Source organism: Chiloscyllium plagiosum, unplaced genomic scaffold (assembly GCF_037043375.1).
Source record: "Chiloscyllium plagiosum isolate Xiang-an unplaced genomic scaffold, Cpla_swu_hap1 HiC_scaffold_18, whole genome shotgun sequence".
Taxonomy (NCBI): Eukaryota; Metazoa; Chordata; class Chondrichthyes; order Orectolobiformes; family Hemiscylliidae; genus Chiloscyllium; species Chiloscyllium plagiosum.
The window spans coordinates 60,829,995-60,845,241 of NW_028270156.1; the positions used below are offsets into that span (position 1 = coordinate 60,829,995).

At 43.3% G+C, this 15,247-nt stretch overlaps 1 protein-coding gene across 6 annotated transcripts in view; it reads right to left on the reverse strand.

Annotated features, from left to right (window-relative positions):
* Positions 1-10,670, reverse strand: part of syt12 (synaptotagmin XII) — a 210,851-nt gene extending 200,181 nt beyond the window's left edge. For 5 of the 6 annotated variants that reach the window (XM_043706171.2, XM_043706170.2, XM_087996730.1 and 2 more), the window contains exon 1: positions 10,218-10,405. The gene's annotated coding sequence lies outside the window, so the exon portion shown is untranslated. Of the gene's footprint in view, positions 1-10,217; positions 10,406-10,653 lie in introns of those variants that run through there. The other variant, XM_043706172.2, reaches the window with a different exon arrangement.
* Positions 10,671-15,247: the final 4,577 nt, after the last annotated feature.

Consider the following 15,247-nt stretch of genomic DNA (forward strand, 5'->3'; position numbering starts at 1 on the left):
CTTCCGCCTAGGAACCCTCCAACCACAAGGGATGAACTCGGATTTCACCAGTTTCCTCATTTCCCCTCCCCCCACCTTGTCTCAGTCAAATCCATCGAATTCAGCACCGCCTTCCTAACCTGCAATCTTCTTCCTGACCTCTCCGCCCCCACCCCAGTCTGACCTATCATCCTCACCTTGACCTCTTTCCACCTATCACATTTCTGACGCCCCCCCCCAAGTCCCTCCTCCCTACCTTTTATCTTAGCCTGCTGGACAAATTTTCCTCATTCCTGAAGAAGGGCTTATGCCCAAAACGTCGATTCTCCTGTTCCCTAGATGCTGCCTGACCTGCTGCGCTTTTCCAGCAACACATTTTCAGCTCTTCACTGGGGAAGACACAAGCAATCTCCCTGAGGTAACAGTGGCTGAAGGACCTGAACTGAAGGGAATTTATATTTGCCAGGAATTGGTGTTGCAGAGACTGTTACGTCGGAAGGTTGATAAGTTCCCGGGGCCTGATGGTCTACATCCCAGGGTACTGAAAGAGGTGGCTCCAGAAATCGTGGATGCGTTGGTGATTATTTTCCAGAGTTCGATAGATTCGGGATCAGTTCCTGCGGATTGGAAGGTGGCTAATGTTGTACCACTTTTTAAGAAAGATGGTAGAGAGAAAGCAGAAAATTATAGACCAGTTAGTCTGACCTCAGTGATGGGAAAGATGCTGGAGTCTATTATAAAGGATGAAATTACGACACATCTGGATAGTAGTAACAGGATAGGTCAGAGTCAGCATGGATTTATGAAGGGGAAATCATGCTTGACTAATCTGGAATTTTTTTGAGGATGTAACTCTGAAGGTGGACGAGGGAGATCCAGTAGATGTAGTGTACCTGGATTTTCAGAAAGCTTTTGATAAAGCCCCACATAGGAGGTTAGTGAGCAAAGTTAGGGCGCATGGTATTGGGGGCAAAGTACTACCTTGGATTGAAAGTTGGTTGGCTGATAGGAAACAAAGAGTAGTGATAAACAGCTCCATTTTGGAATGGCAGGCAGTGACCAGTGGGGTACCGCAGGGATCAGTGCTGGGACCGCAGCTTTTTACAATATATATTAATGATATAGAAGATGGTATTAGTAATAACATTAGCAAATTTGCTGATGATACGAAGCTGGGTGGCAGGGTGAAATGTGAGGAGGATGTTAGGAGATTACAGAGTGGCCTGGACAAGTTAGGTGAGTGGTTAGATGCATGGCAGATGCAGTTTAATGTGGATAAATGTATGGTTATCCACTTTGGTGGCAAGAACAGGAAGGCAGATTACTACCTAAATGGAATCAATTTAGGTAAAGGGGCAGTACAAAGAGATCTGGGTGTTCTTGTATACCAGTCAATGAAGGTAAGCATGCAGGTACAGCAGGTAGTGAAGAAGGCTAATAGCATGCTGGCCTTCATAACAAGAGGGATTGTGTATAAAAGCAAAGAGGTTCTTCTGCAGCTGTACAGGGCCCTGGTGAGACCACACCTGGAGTATTGTGTGCAGTTCTGGTCTCCAAATTTGAGGAAAGACATTCTGGCTATTGAGGGAGTGCAGCGTAGGTTCACGAGGTCAATTCCTGGAATGGCGGGACTACCTTACGCTGATAGACTGGAGCGACCTTGAGTATACCCTTGAGTTTAGAAGACTGAGAGGGGATCTGATTGAGACATATAAGATTATTAAAGGATTGGGCACTCTGGAGGCAGGAAACATGTTTCCGCTAATGGGTGAGTGCCGAACCAAAGGACACAGCTTAAAAATACGGGGTAGATCATTTAGGACAGAGTTGAGGAGAAACTTCTTCACTCAGAGAGTGGTGGCTGTGTGGAATGCTCTGCCCCAGAGGGCAGTGGATTCATTTAAGAAAGAGTTGGATAGAGCTCTCAAGGATAGTGGAATCAAGGGTTATGGAGATAAGGCAGGAACAGGATACTGATTAAGGGTGATCAGCCATGATCATATTGAATGGTGGTGCAGGCTCGAAGGGCAGAATGGCCTACTCCTGCACCTATTTTCTATTGTCTATTGTATTCTGTACAGTCCTTTGCTGACCTTGAAGCTGCTAGAAACTATTATATCCTTTACTTTTTCTTCACAATGTTGTTTCATCTTATTATTGTAAAGGTATGTTAAATATGTACTGTCATAACATTGCTGTTCCTTTAGCTTGCATTGCTATATTCATGACTACTCAATTAAAGTGGCTAGAGAGATGGTTGAGTCATAGAATCCCTACAGCATTGAAGCAGGCCATTTGGCCTATTGAGTCCACAGTGACACTTTGAAGAGCATTCCACTCAGACCCATCCTTTATCCTACCCTTGTGATCCTGCATTCCCCATGGTCAATCCACCCAGCCTGCACATCCCTGAACACAATGGGCAATTTAGTATGGCAATCCACCTAACCTGCACATCGTTGGACTCTGAGAGGAAACCAGAGCACCCAGAGGAAACCCGCACGGACATCGGGAGAATGAGGAAACTCCACACAGATAGTCACTCAAGGCAGGAATTGAACTCAGGCCCCAGGTGCTGTGAGGCAGCAGTGCTAACCACTGAACCACTGTGCTCCTCTAAAACAGGATGAATACTCACTGCCGTGACTCAGATTGGATTTAATTTTACAGAATTTCCAAGATTTGGAAAACCCTCCATCAGAATACAGTATGCACACAAATCCTTTAATCAAAAAGTGAAGGAATCAGAAAGCATGACATTTCAGGTAATTTGGTTAAACATCCATCATCAGAAAGATGATAAAACTGTTACTAAGATTGCTATAGGTAACCATCAATATTCAACACAGTATTGCAAAAGGTAAATAATATTTAAGCAATTTATTGGAATACTTTGATGAAGAACCTCGGCTGTTGAGTTTATTGTAATTGGATTTCCAAAAAACATTTGATAAGGTGCCACATCAATGCTTTGTACAGAAAATAAAAGCTTATGGTGTTGGAATTCACAGCCTCAAAAATCATGGTTTCCTATAGCCCGGTTTCATTTAATGCTCATTGTGGAAGACAGAACTTCATTCACTATCACTTGCCTTCACTTTCTGGTTTGTGTACCTTTTTTAATAGTTATTTGCTTTCCCTTTAGGAAAAAAGGATTCTGGCTAATCTAAGATGGAAGATGAGAAAATATTGAGACTGTCAGAGCTGCTCCTTTTTTGAGGTATTTTCAATTTTGGAGCTGATCTCCTTGAATTCTAGGAGCAGTAATTACTGTTTTATAAGCAGTTGCACTGTTTTGGAGCTTTGGGGGAAAAATTGATCAAAACAATGACACTTTAAAAAGGAGAAAAACAGACAAAAATCATGAGGAGCATGAGTAGAGTGAATAGCCAAGGTCTTTTTTCCAGAGTGGGGGAGTCCAAAGCTAGAGGGCATAGACTTAAGGTGAGAGGGGAAAGGCTTAAAATGGACCGAAGAAGCAATTTTTTCACACAGAGGGTGGTGCATGTATGAAATGAGGAGCCAGAAAAAGTGATGGAGGCTGGTGATATGGGCCAAATGCTGCAACTGGGACTAGATTAATTTAGGATATCTGGTCAGCATGGAAGAGTTGGACCATAGGGTCTGTTTCCATATTCTATATCTCTATGAATCTCTAACTCTACCTCCAGAACCTCAGTTTCTCCCTATAGAACCTCCTTTACTAAGCATTTTCTATGTGTGGCTGTTTCTTTTCCCCGTTTTTCCAAGGTCACACTCCTGCCTGTACTTCATACCAGCTCCTGAATGTAGTTTTGCTTTTAGAGTTCAAACTTGCCTTTTTGCTATTTCCATGGCTGCTACTGTCTCACTTTATCAATAATCACATTTCCGGTGCTGCCTGATTATGCCGCTTATTTTATTTTCACAGGAGCTGGGTATTGTTGCCTTGGTAAGCATATATTGCTTACCCCAAATTGCCTGGAGGGCAGTTAAGAGTCAAACACATTGCTGCACATCTGGTGTCACATGTAGGTCTGACCAGGTGAGGATTGGAAGATTTCCTTCCCTAAAGTACAATAGTAAAATTAAGGTTTTTTAAAAATATAATCTACAGAGGTTACATGGTTGCCATGAGGCCCGCTCTTTCTATTCCAGATATTTTAATCAATTCAAAATGCACCATCTGTCATGGAGGGATCTGAAAACATGAGCCCAGAGCATTGGTCTGGAGTTCTGGATTGCTAACCCAGTGACATTACCACTACATCACTGCCTCCCCTTTCAAAGTGATAATACTCTTAAAGGTGATAAACTCACAGTTTCCTCATTTGCTTCCTATCTTTCTTTTCCTTGGAGTGGGCATCAGATTTGTAATGTTGGAACCTCATGTAATTTGCACAATTGACCATTCCTGATATCTTGTGTATTTGTCACTTCTCCCATTGTGTTGTGCAGCATAAGGATTGTTTCAGGTACTTTACTCCAAGCCTCTTCTGTCTTTGCTCTGACCTCGGCCTATCTAGTTATTAGTGATAGAGGATAAGACACCATAGAATAGCTACAAAGCAGGCACTGTTCTCAGATAGCAAGCAGGCTTATTGTATGATAGCAATATAGAAATAAATTTGGTCAGGCATAATTAATTGCACCTTGGCGAGCTGATACCAATACATCTGTTTACTCTAGGAACTATAACTTCTTGTCTCTACCAATACTGTGGAATGCACAGTGCCAATGTATCGTGAACATTATCCCCTTCTAAACCATTATCTTATACAACACAATCCCTTCCCATCACTTAAAGTTCTAAATGACTTCAGCTGTAGCATTTGCTCGTTCATAGCAATTGATCATTGGACAGACTAATCCCAAATAACTTTTGAGGAGTGATATGATACTCTTATTTTCAATTGTAGAGCTTTTTCTTTCCCCGACTCTGATTCATTAGTATTGATCATTAGCAGGTATCTGTCTGGTAACCAGAGTTTGTAGGTCCACATTCCAGTGGTGTTAACTGGTTCCATTGATATTTGATAGTGGTTGCTATTGCCTCAATGAGCAAAAGAACTGAGCTGAAGACAGTGTGTCTGGAACTATGTTTTAACAATTCCAGTAAGGTAAATGGCCAGTTCCTTTTCTTTAGAGTACTGAATAGGGAGCTTGGACAATGCCCTATTCTACTCTGGATGCTAAACTTATACCCCTGCTCCTTGGATGCTGCCTGACCTGCTGTGCTTTTCCAGCGTCACATTTTTTTGACATGGGAACTTATACATCCACTTTAAACATTTTAATGTCTCGTTTTAAAGATGACATCTCTGACTGTAAAGCTCTGACAGTACTATTCTGAAGGAGAAGCACAGATCCATGTGTATATCCCTGTTGCAAGCAGGTGAGGAAGGGTGAGCTCCTTACCTGTCAACCTCCTCAACTGGGGAGGTGATGGTCTTGTGGTTTTATCACTGCACTATTAATCCAGGTACCCAGGTAATGTCCTGGGGACCTGGGTTAAAAACCCACAATAACATATAGTCGATAAAAATCTGCAACTGCAAGTCTAATGATGACCATGAGTTGATTGATGTGGAAACGCCAGTCTGATTCCCTTTTGCCCTTTAGGGAAGGAAACTGCCCTCCTCACCTGGTTGGCCTATGTGGGACTCTCGACCCATAGTGTTGTGGTTGTCTCTTAACTGCCTTCTTGGAAATTTGGGATGGGCAATAAATGTTGGCCCAGCCAGTGATGTTTTTATTCTGTGAATGAATAAAAAAAGGTAAGTTCTTTTTTGAAAGAGGCCATATAATAAAAATGTCATATCCAAGGCTTTTGAATCAGTAAGGAGCCAATTACAAGATTTTCTTGAGTGAAAAAGAGAAGACTTTTAAAACCTGTTAATCCCAAGAAAATAATTAAAAAATAAAGCAATCAAGCATACACTCAAATAGATACAAAATTAAAAGGGGAAACTGTCTAGTATAAAAGAAATATACAGCCTATAATTCTTAGAGGGATGAAATGGTGTTAAGAAGAGAAAACCTGCCTTAAAATGGCCATGGAATTTGTTGACCATATGGGTTAGACAAGCTCCACAAATGAGGCATGATGCACAGTTTTAACCTGGGACTACAGTCTTTTAGGAGAAAGTGAGGACTGCAGATGCTGGAGATCAGAGCTGAAAATGTGTTGCTGGAAAAGCGCAGCAGGTCAGGCAGCATCCAAGGAACAGGAGAATCGACGTTTCGGGCATAAGCCCTTCTTCAGGGCTTTCCTGAAGAAGGGCTTATGCCCGAAACGTCGATTCTCCTGTTCCTTGGATGCTGCCTGACCTGCTGCGCTTTTCCAGCAACACATTTTCAGCACTACAGTCTTTTAATTGATGTGTTGTATCTGCAGCAGTAGCAAATATTTCAATTGTCTTTTGATTTCTCAAACATTTTGATTTCCATTTGAATCAATTCTGTCACTGGACATTTCTCCTTCTTGAGATGTCAAGAAAGCACCATCTCCAGCTGGTTCAGTCATTAATCTCTCTCCTCGGTTCTGCCAAATGCAATTTCCTGAAATATAGGTTGATTTGTGCATTTTGATGTCTGAGCTCATTGTTTGCATGCCTAACTACCGGAGAAGTTGTTGTCCATTCCCGATAACGTGAAACTTATTACTCAAATATAAAGCAAAATAGGAGATGGGGTTTCTTTATGCCTGATTGGATGGACTAATTTCAGTATATTTTAATGAAAATAAATTTTAGTTTAGATGATATTGGTTGTTCTTTGACAGAGCTTAGTGACTGTGTCGTCAGATAAGGCTGTTGCATTTAAGTTTTTCTCAATGTTAAAACAGTTTCAGTTCATGAGAGTTCAAGTATGAAAAGACAGATGTTAGAATTTTAAGAATTGATATTCACTATTTTATTACCACCATGACAATCCGCAATGCTTTTGATCAACTCTTTAAATGAGGAGGCTGATGTTTTGCACTTGGACCCTAGCATTTTCCTAAACCCATATAACTATTAGTAGGACTTAATGCAAACACCAATATATATATAGTAAACACCATGTAGTTAGTGTGCACACTTAGGCAGATTATATTTTCCTCACTGAGTATGTTACTATAAAAGGTTGGAAGGTAAACTTGTGCAAAATGCTAATACCATACATAGGTTATCTATAAACTGCCTTGTCTATGGTAATTTTGTCCTTTTACAGTGTTGAGATGTAAATTACAAAAAAAAAGAAAAACATAATGAAGGGAATAACAAAAAGCAATAGAGAAGGAACAAAAAGTAAAAACAAAGGTTTGGTGTACTCTTTGAAGTAAAAATAATTTGAATGCGATGAAATTCTTAATTGGTTGTACTTAGCATATTGTTTTGAAACAGTAAACTGTAGGTTTCAGGTGTCATTACTACCTGGAGTGATGTTGCTGCTTTTAATGAGATATAGCTCTATATATTGCTGCCATTTCCATCTCATACCTCTTCTTGAACATGAACACACTTTGTCGCTGCTCTCACTGTGACAACCAGACCTTGTTCCGCACTTGGGCTAATGCAGCTCAATTGCAACATGAAGCAAATGAGACATTGGGTCATTTCTTTCATATATTTCCAATGCATTAAGAGCAAAAGAAAGGCATGAGATAACATAGTGCCTTTTATAACTCAGGACACCACAACGAACATTTGAAGTTTAGTTCTTTGGTAGTATAGGAAACATTGCAGCCAATGTATGTCCTGAGTTATGAATGACAAATCAACTGTATTTATGACATTGTATGGAGGATAGATATTAGCCAGGACAGCAGAGATCATTTGAAATGGTGGTACTGAATTGTCTGTATCCATCTGAGAAGGCAGATGGTGCTTCCCAATAATATTTCATCTGAAAGATGGCACCTCTGACACTACAGCACTCACACAGGATTGAACGACTTCAATTAGGAGAGATGATCGAGGAGAAATTGGACATTTTGCTTTCCTCTGGAACAAAGAAGATTGTAAGGTGGTTTTGATAGGAGGGCTCAAAATGACGCGAGTCTTAATAAGGTAGATCTCTGAACGGGAATCGGTAATTGTAATGCATCAGTTTGAGATCGTGGCAAAAAGAACAGAGTTAGCAGTTCGACATAAGACGGTTACTAAGACTGGAATATCCCATCTAGAAAATAAAACTAGAAACATATAGCCTTTTGATGAAAGATCTGATTGTATAAATCGATTCACAATAGCATTTCTGTTAGAGCTTTCCTTTTAAATAAAAAGACAACTCTAGTTTGGACCGATTTATGATTGTGACTTAGCTACTAAAAACTTCAGAGATAGATTTTTGTTCTTGATACTTGGTGGTAAGGGTTCTGATCTGTAATGCATTCGAAATGGAGCTAAGCAAAATGCACAATGTATTGGAGATGGCTTTGAGGATTCATTGTTACGCCTGAGCGAGATGCCCCTGGAGTAGGATTGAAAGCTCACACGCTTTAGTTCACTCAAATGCATTCGGCAATGTTTTAACCGACAGTCATCTGTCCGCTGGAGCATTGCGCGAACTCTCGAATCTGACAGGTTCCAAGTACAAATCATGACCATCTGGGGATATCCAAGAGCACATACCCCAGGCAGCACAGAGTCACCCTGCGTGGCGTATTACTGAACAAATATGAGTCATTTGAGCCAACAGATCAGACCTACGTTTATGTCCCTTTAATCAAAACCTTCTAAATCTAATCTTATAAATATATCCCATTCCCTTCTCCCTCATATGCTTCCCCTTATATTGTATGTAGGTAATCACAACTATTTTCCACATTAATGTATTACATGGATTTGCTAATACCTGGGGAATAATTCGCTCCTGCCCTCCTTACTGGAGCAGATAGACCCCAGCCTATTCAATATTTTTGTTATTGGCGTGAACCTTTCAGTACCCGCATGTTTCAATTCACAACAGAGGGTGAGAAACGATCACAAATACGCCCTCCCCTACTTCCTTAACATAATTGGCCTAGAAGATCAAGATTAATGGAGCTCTGGACTGCAGAGAGAGAAAAAAGCAATATTTGTAGAATTGGTTTCCATTAGGAAATCTTTGATCCGAAAGTTGGTCACCTCAGTGTGCTATAACAGTACTCTAACGACAGTCCTGCTGTTTTGTTTGAACACTGTGCGGAACGATTACACCGGGAGTACCTCATTCATTCAAGTTGACGCTCTATTCAACGAATGAAGGTTGCCGTGGGTTCATGGGCGTTATTTAACACCTCCAAGCGGTTCAGCCGAGTTATCCCGGGGAAGCCAGTGGTTGAGGCTCGGCGCTGCCACTGCTGCGGGTGTCTCTCGGGAATGGTTTATAATCATGAACACAAAGCAATCTCTCCGTCTCTGATCCCAACCCCAAAACTCAAAAGCCATCGCGGCTCATCAGACCCGGGACAGTCTCCCCAAACAGGGGTAAATCTCCAGAATACAGGAATGTAAAGGACAGCGACACTGCCTGAAATCTGACCACGGCAGTTCCACCAGCTTGCAGAATAGTGACCCCCCCAATACTACAGGAGATGGTCAGGAAGTGTCAGTCACACAGGACAGGGATCCTGTCCGAACTACAGCGGCAAAGACGATCAATTAAACTCTCCTTCCGACCAACACTATGGAAAGCTGGAAACATAAAGGATTGCTGAAAATCTGAAACACAGAAAGTGCAGAAACTCAGCATCAGTGGAAGGAGACTCAAGAGTTAATGCTGCCTTCCACTGACCCTTTGTCAGTGCACGATTCCTACCAAACATATGAACAGAATCCTGCTTAATACAACCCACTGGACATAGCACGCCAGCTCTGAAGCCCTGTAAAACATGCAGAGAATCTTGCAACAACCCCTCTCTCCCAGCATGGGGGGGAGGGGAGGGGGGCTACCGAAATGTAGCGAGTGCATCCGCCGCGACAATCCCCTATATGTTCGGCGTCTAACCAGGCACAAAGCCCAACCAAATAACTCTCAGCAGCTACAGCATCGAGCAAATAACGAGCCTCCTAAGCCCTATCAACTCCATCGCAGTCCAAGACATTCTCTTTCCCTCCCCACATCTCCCCTACCAAAAAAAAGGGAAGCTAACTCAGATGTGGAACTATCTCGCCTCAAGCTGGGGGACTGGCATATTCTTGTGTCCGGGACTGCACTGACGGGCAATTATAGGAGATGCAGTTGCACGTTTTGCAATTTCTCTCGGCGCTATTCCCTGGAAGAGCACTTACTTGGGAAGTGTGCCGAGTGCCTCCCGGGTTTAGCTGAGCGCCACCGGCTATCACAGCGCTCCCCCTTCTCTCTCTCTCTCTCCTCTGCGGTGCCTCTATCCCAAGATCCTGCCGCAGAGACTCAGCGGGCTCCCCGGTGTTAACCCTCCGGGCTCTCCAGCCTCAGTCGTGCTGCCAAGGTTCGGGAGGGTGAGCGTGTTTGTTCAAGATGTAGCTCCCCAAAACCCCTCCCCTCCCCCCACCCCCGTCCCACCGGCCGCGGGACGTTTCAGAAGGCGCTGTTTAAAGGCAAGTTGTTGTTGGCGGAGCTCCGCCAAGCGAGTCCGCTCCCGCTACAGATCAACAAAAACTCCGGCTGCTCCCGGTGCCGGGAAACCTCGCGAGTGAGTGCCGGCCTCTCTGCGGTGCCAAAGCTCTCGCTACAGTAATAACTTACTCCGGCACTTCCCGGACGGAGCTGTCCTCTGCCCGGCTCCAGTGCTCCGGAGCCTCCGAACTGAATGAAAGAATTACCGCTTTCAGCACAACCATTCAGGGTCATCCAACTGCGCAGGGACCGCCCTGCGTAGCACTGACAGACACGGACTTCCAGTCAGAGATAAGGGGGAGGCTGAGAGACATGGCAGCAGAAAGAGAGAGAGACAGACAGAATCAAATATGCTATCAGACAGGTAAGGGACAGAGAAAGAGAGAGAGAATCAAATATGCTATCAGACAGGTAAGGGACAGAGAAAGAGAGAGAGAATCAAATATGCTATCAGACAGGTAAGGGACAGAGAAAGAGAGAGACACTGACTGAGAAATCACAGCTATGGTCACAAAGGCACACGCTGGGAGACACAGACTGAGAAATCACAGCTACTGTCACAAAGGCATTCACTGGGAGACACAGACTGAGAAATCACAGCTACTGTCACAAAGGCACTCGCTGGGAGACAGACTGAGAAATCACAGCTACTGTCACAAAGGCATTCACTGGGAGACACAGACTGAGAAATCACAGCTACTGTCACAAAGGCATTCACTGGGAGACACAGACTGAGAAATCACAGCTACTGTCACAAAGGCATTCACTGGGAGACACAGACTGAGAAATCACAGCTACTGTCACAAAGGCATTCACTGGGAGACACAGACTGAGAAATCACAGCTACTGTCACAAAGGCATTCACTGGGAGACACAGACTGAGAAATCACAGCTACTGTCACAAAGGCACTCGCTGGGAGACAGACTGAGAAATCACAGCTACTGTCACAAAGGCATTCACTGGGAGACACAGACTGAGAAATCACAGCTACTGTCACAAAGGCATTCACTGGGAGACACAGACTGAGAAATCACAGCTACTGTCACAAAGGCATTCACTGGGAGACACAGACTGAGAAATCACAGCTACTGTCACAAAGGCATTCACTGGGAGACACAGACTGAGAAATCACAGCTACTGTCACAAAGGCATTCACTGGGAGACACAGACTGAGAAATCACAGCTACTGTCACAAAGGCGCTCGCTGGGAGACACAGACTGTGAAATCACAGCTACTGTCACAAAGGCACTCGCTGTGAGACACAGACTGAGAAATCACAGCTACTGTCACAAAGGCGCTCGCTGGGAGACACAGACTGAGAAATCACAGCTACTGTCACAAAGGCATTCACCGGGAGACACAGACTGAGAAATCACAGCTACTGTCACAAAGGCACTCGCTGGGAGACACAGACTGAGAAATCACAGCTACTGTCACAAAGGCGCTCGCTGGGAGACACAGACTGAGAAATCACAGCTACTGTCACAAAGGCGCTCGCTGGGAGACACAGACTGAGAAATCACAGCTACTGTCACAAAGGCGCTCGCTGGGAGACACAGACTGAGAAATCACAGCTACTGTCACAAAGGCGCTCGCTGGGAGACACAGACTGAGAAATCACAGCTACTGTCACAAAGGCGCTCGCTGGGAGACACAGACTGAGAAATCACAGCTACTGTCACAAAGGCGCTCGCTTGGAGACACAGACTGAGAAATCACAGCTACTGTCACAAAGGCTCTCGCTGGGAGACACAGACTGAGAAATCACAGCTACTGTCACAAAGGCATTCACTGGGAGACACAGACTGAGTAATCACAGCTACTGTCACAAAGGTGCTCGCTGGGAGACACAGACTGAGAAATCACAGCTACTGTCACAAAGGCGCTCGCTGGGAGACACAGACTGAGAAATCACAGCTACTGTCACAAAGGCTCTCGCTGGGAGACACAGACTGAGAAATCACAGCTACTGTCACAAAGGCACTCGCTGGGAGACACAGACTGAGAAATCACAGCTACTGTCACAAAGGCGCTCGCTGGGAGACACAGACTGAGAAATCACAGCTACTGTCACAAAGGCGCTCGCTGGGAGACACAGACTGAGAAATCACTGTCACTGTCATAAAGGCACACGCTTGGAGATACTGACTGAGAAATCACAGCTACTGTCACAAAGGCATTCACTGGGAGACACAGACTGAGAAATCACAGCTACTGTCACAAAGGCGCTCGCTGGGAGACACAGACTGAGAAATCACAGCTACTGTCACAAAGGCGCTCGCTGGGAGACACAGACTGAGAAATCACAGCTACTGTCACAAAGGCACTCACTGGGAGACACAGACTGAGAAATCACTGTCACTGTCATAAAGGCACACGCTTGGAGATACTGACTGAGAAATCACAGCCACTGTCACAAAGGCACTCACTGGGAGACACTGACTGAGAAATCACAGCCACTATCACAAAGGCACTCACTGGGAGACACTGACTGAGAAATCACTGTCACTGTCACAAAGGCAGACACACTGGGAGACACTGAGAAATCACAGCCAGTTTCAGAAAGGTATGGACTGGGAGATACTGTTTGAGAAATCACAGCCACTGTCACAAAGGCACACACTGGCAAAGAACTCACAGCCAGTGACACAAATGTACACACTAGGGGACTCTGATGGAGCTACTGCAGCTAGTGACACAATGGTACACTCTGGGAGACACTGATTGAGAAATGATTGTCAGTTACTCTCTGGCACTAACTGGGAGATACTGAATGAGAAAGCACAGCCACTGTCACAAAGGCACACATTGGGAGACACTGACAGGGAAATCTGAGCCGGTGACGCACAGGGACATACTGAGAGACATTGACAGAGATGTCACTGATAATAACACAAAGATGGACAAGGAAATCATTGGCCTAGTCACAATGACACACTACTAAATAAATTACATTCTACCACAAACAAGAGAAATATGCAATCCAAGAAGCAAATCAAACTAGAGATATACTGCTCATTTACTCGCTGAGAGAGGCTTACCAATGCTGAGCACACCACTTTTAAGACTGAAAGAAAACCATGTATTCTTAAAGAAACTTTCATGATCTCAGGTTATCCCTAGGTGTTGTACAGCTGATTGAGTGCTTTGTAGTATTAAATATAGGAAAGGGCATGTTTTGCATGGTAAACTCCACCAAACAACAATGTAATAATGATCATCTTATTTTCATGATGTATATTAAGCAATACATGTTAACTATGACACCAGGACAAATTCCCTGGTCTGTTTCAAAATAAGCCATTGGAGTTTTAAAATTCACAAGAGATGGTTACTACAATACCCTTTTAACATCTCATTCAAAAGTTGGCATCTCTGTCGGTGCAGTAGTAGGGTAGTGAAGTAACAGTCTGAATTTCGTGCTCAAATCTCTGGAATGGGGTTTGAATTCACAACCATTTATATTTTAAAAATCAAGTTAATCCTGCAATTAGGGTGCTAAATTTAACATAGAAGTAAGATTAGATTAGATTCCACACAGTGTGGAAACAGGCCCTTTGTCCCAACCAGACCACACCAACAATCTGAAGAGTAACCCACTCAGACCCACTTCCCTCTAACTGATGCACCTAACACTATGGACAATTGAGTATGGCCAATTCACCTGACCTGCACATCTTTGGACTGTGGGAGGAAACCCACGCAGACATGGGGAGAATGTGCAAACTCCACACAGTCACCTGAGGCTGGAATTGAACCTAGGAACCTGGTGCTGTGAGGCAGCAATGCTAACCACTGAGCCACTGTGCCACCCCTAAACTCTAAACAGCATGAGAATCTGAAATTTTACCATGAACATACACTGAGACAGCATTGCAGACAATTAGGAAAGTGTGGGTGGTCTTGTCTCTCTCAGGTTGTTTGCAGTGAAACAGACTTTTGAAAAGGGATTATAATGTTCTATAAAGGATTCTTTCATAAGATTAACAACAAATAATTGCTCTTTTTTAGACCCACTGACAATGATTAGAAATGTCTTCAAAACTCAAGTTTTGTGGATTAGTAGAGGCAGATTTGAATAGCTATGTTTTGACGGTATTATAGAATTAATGTCTTAAAAAAAGAAAGTCTCTATCTTGATGAATAGATCAGACAAAGACACTTTACCTAACTAAGAAATTATACTGGATTGTGATTCTAACCTTCTTAGCATACTTGTTTGAATATCCATTTCTTCCATAAATGGATTTGGAGATTGGGTTTAACTTTACAGTGGAATTGTTTGACAACCAGGTGAACTGGAGGCAATTGGCTCCCATCTTTTTAACCCACCTCTCCCCTCCCCGACTTGGTTGCAACTTTTGTTTGTAGCACGCTGCTGCTATGCTTCAACTAACACATAGTTTGCTAGAAAATTAAGCAGCAAATTACCCAAGGTGTTCTTGAGTGTAAGGAAAGGAATCTGATTACTGACCAAAAAGGAAATTTATTACTGACCAATCCCAAGATAAACTAATTAAAATGCGATATCAAGCACGTGCCATAAGTGCAAGTGATAAAATAAAAAGAAATATGGTTGTGCCATTCAAAAATTCCTACAGTTTTTGAGGTGTCCAATTTTAACTTGGTACTGACATTTAATGGTTGTGTGGTATCCTTAATAGTAGCAGAGTCTATAGATCTTTGAATTGTCAGTAAATGATTGTTTCCCCAATTTGCTT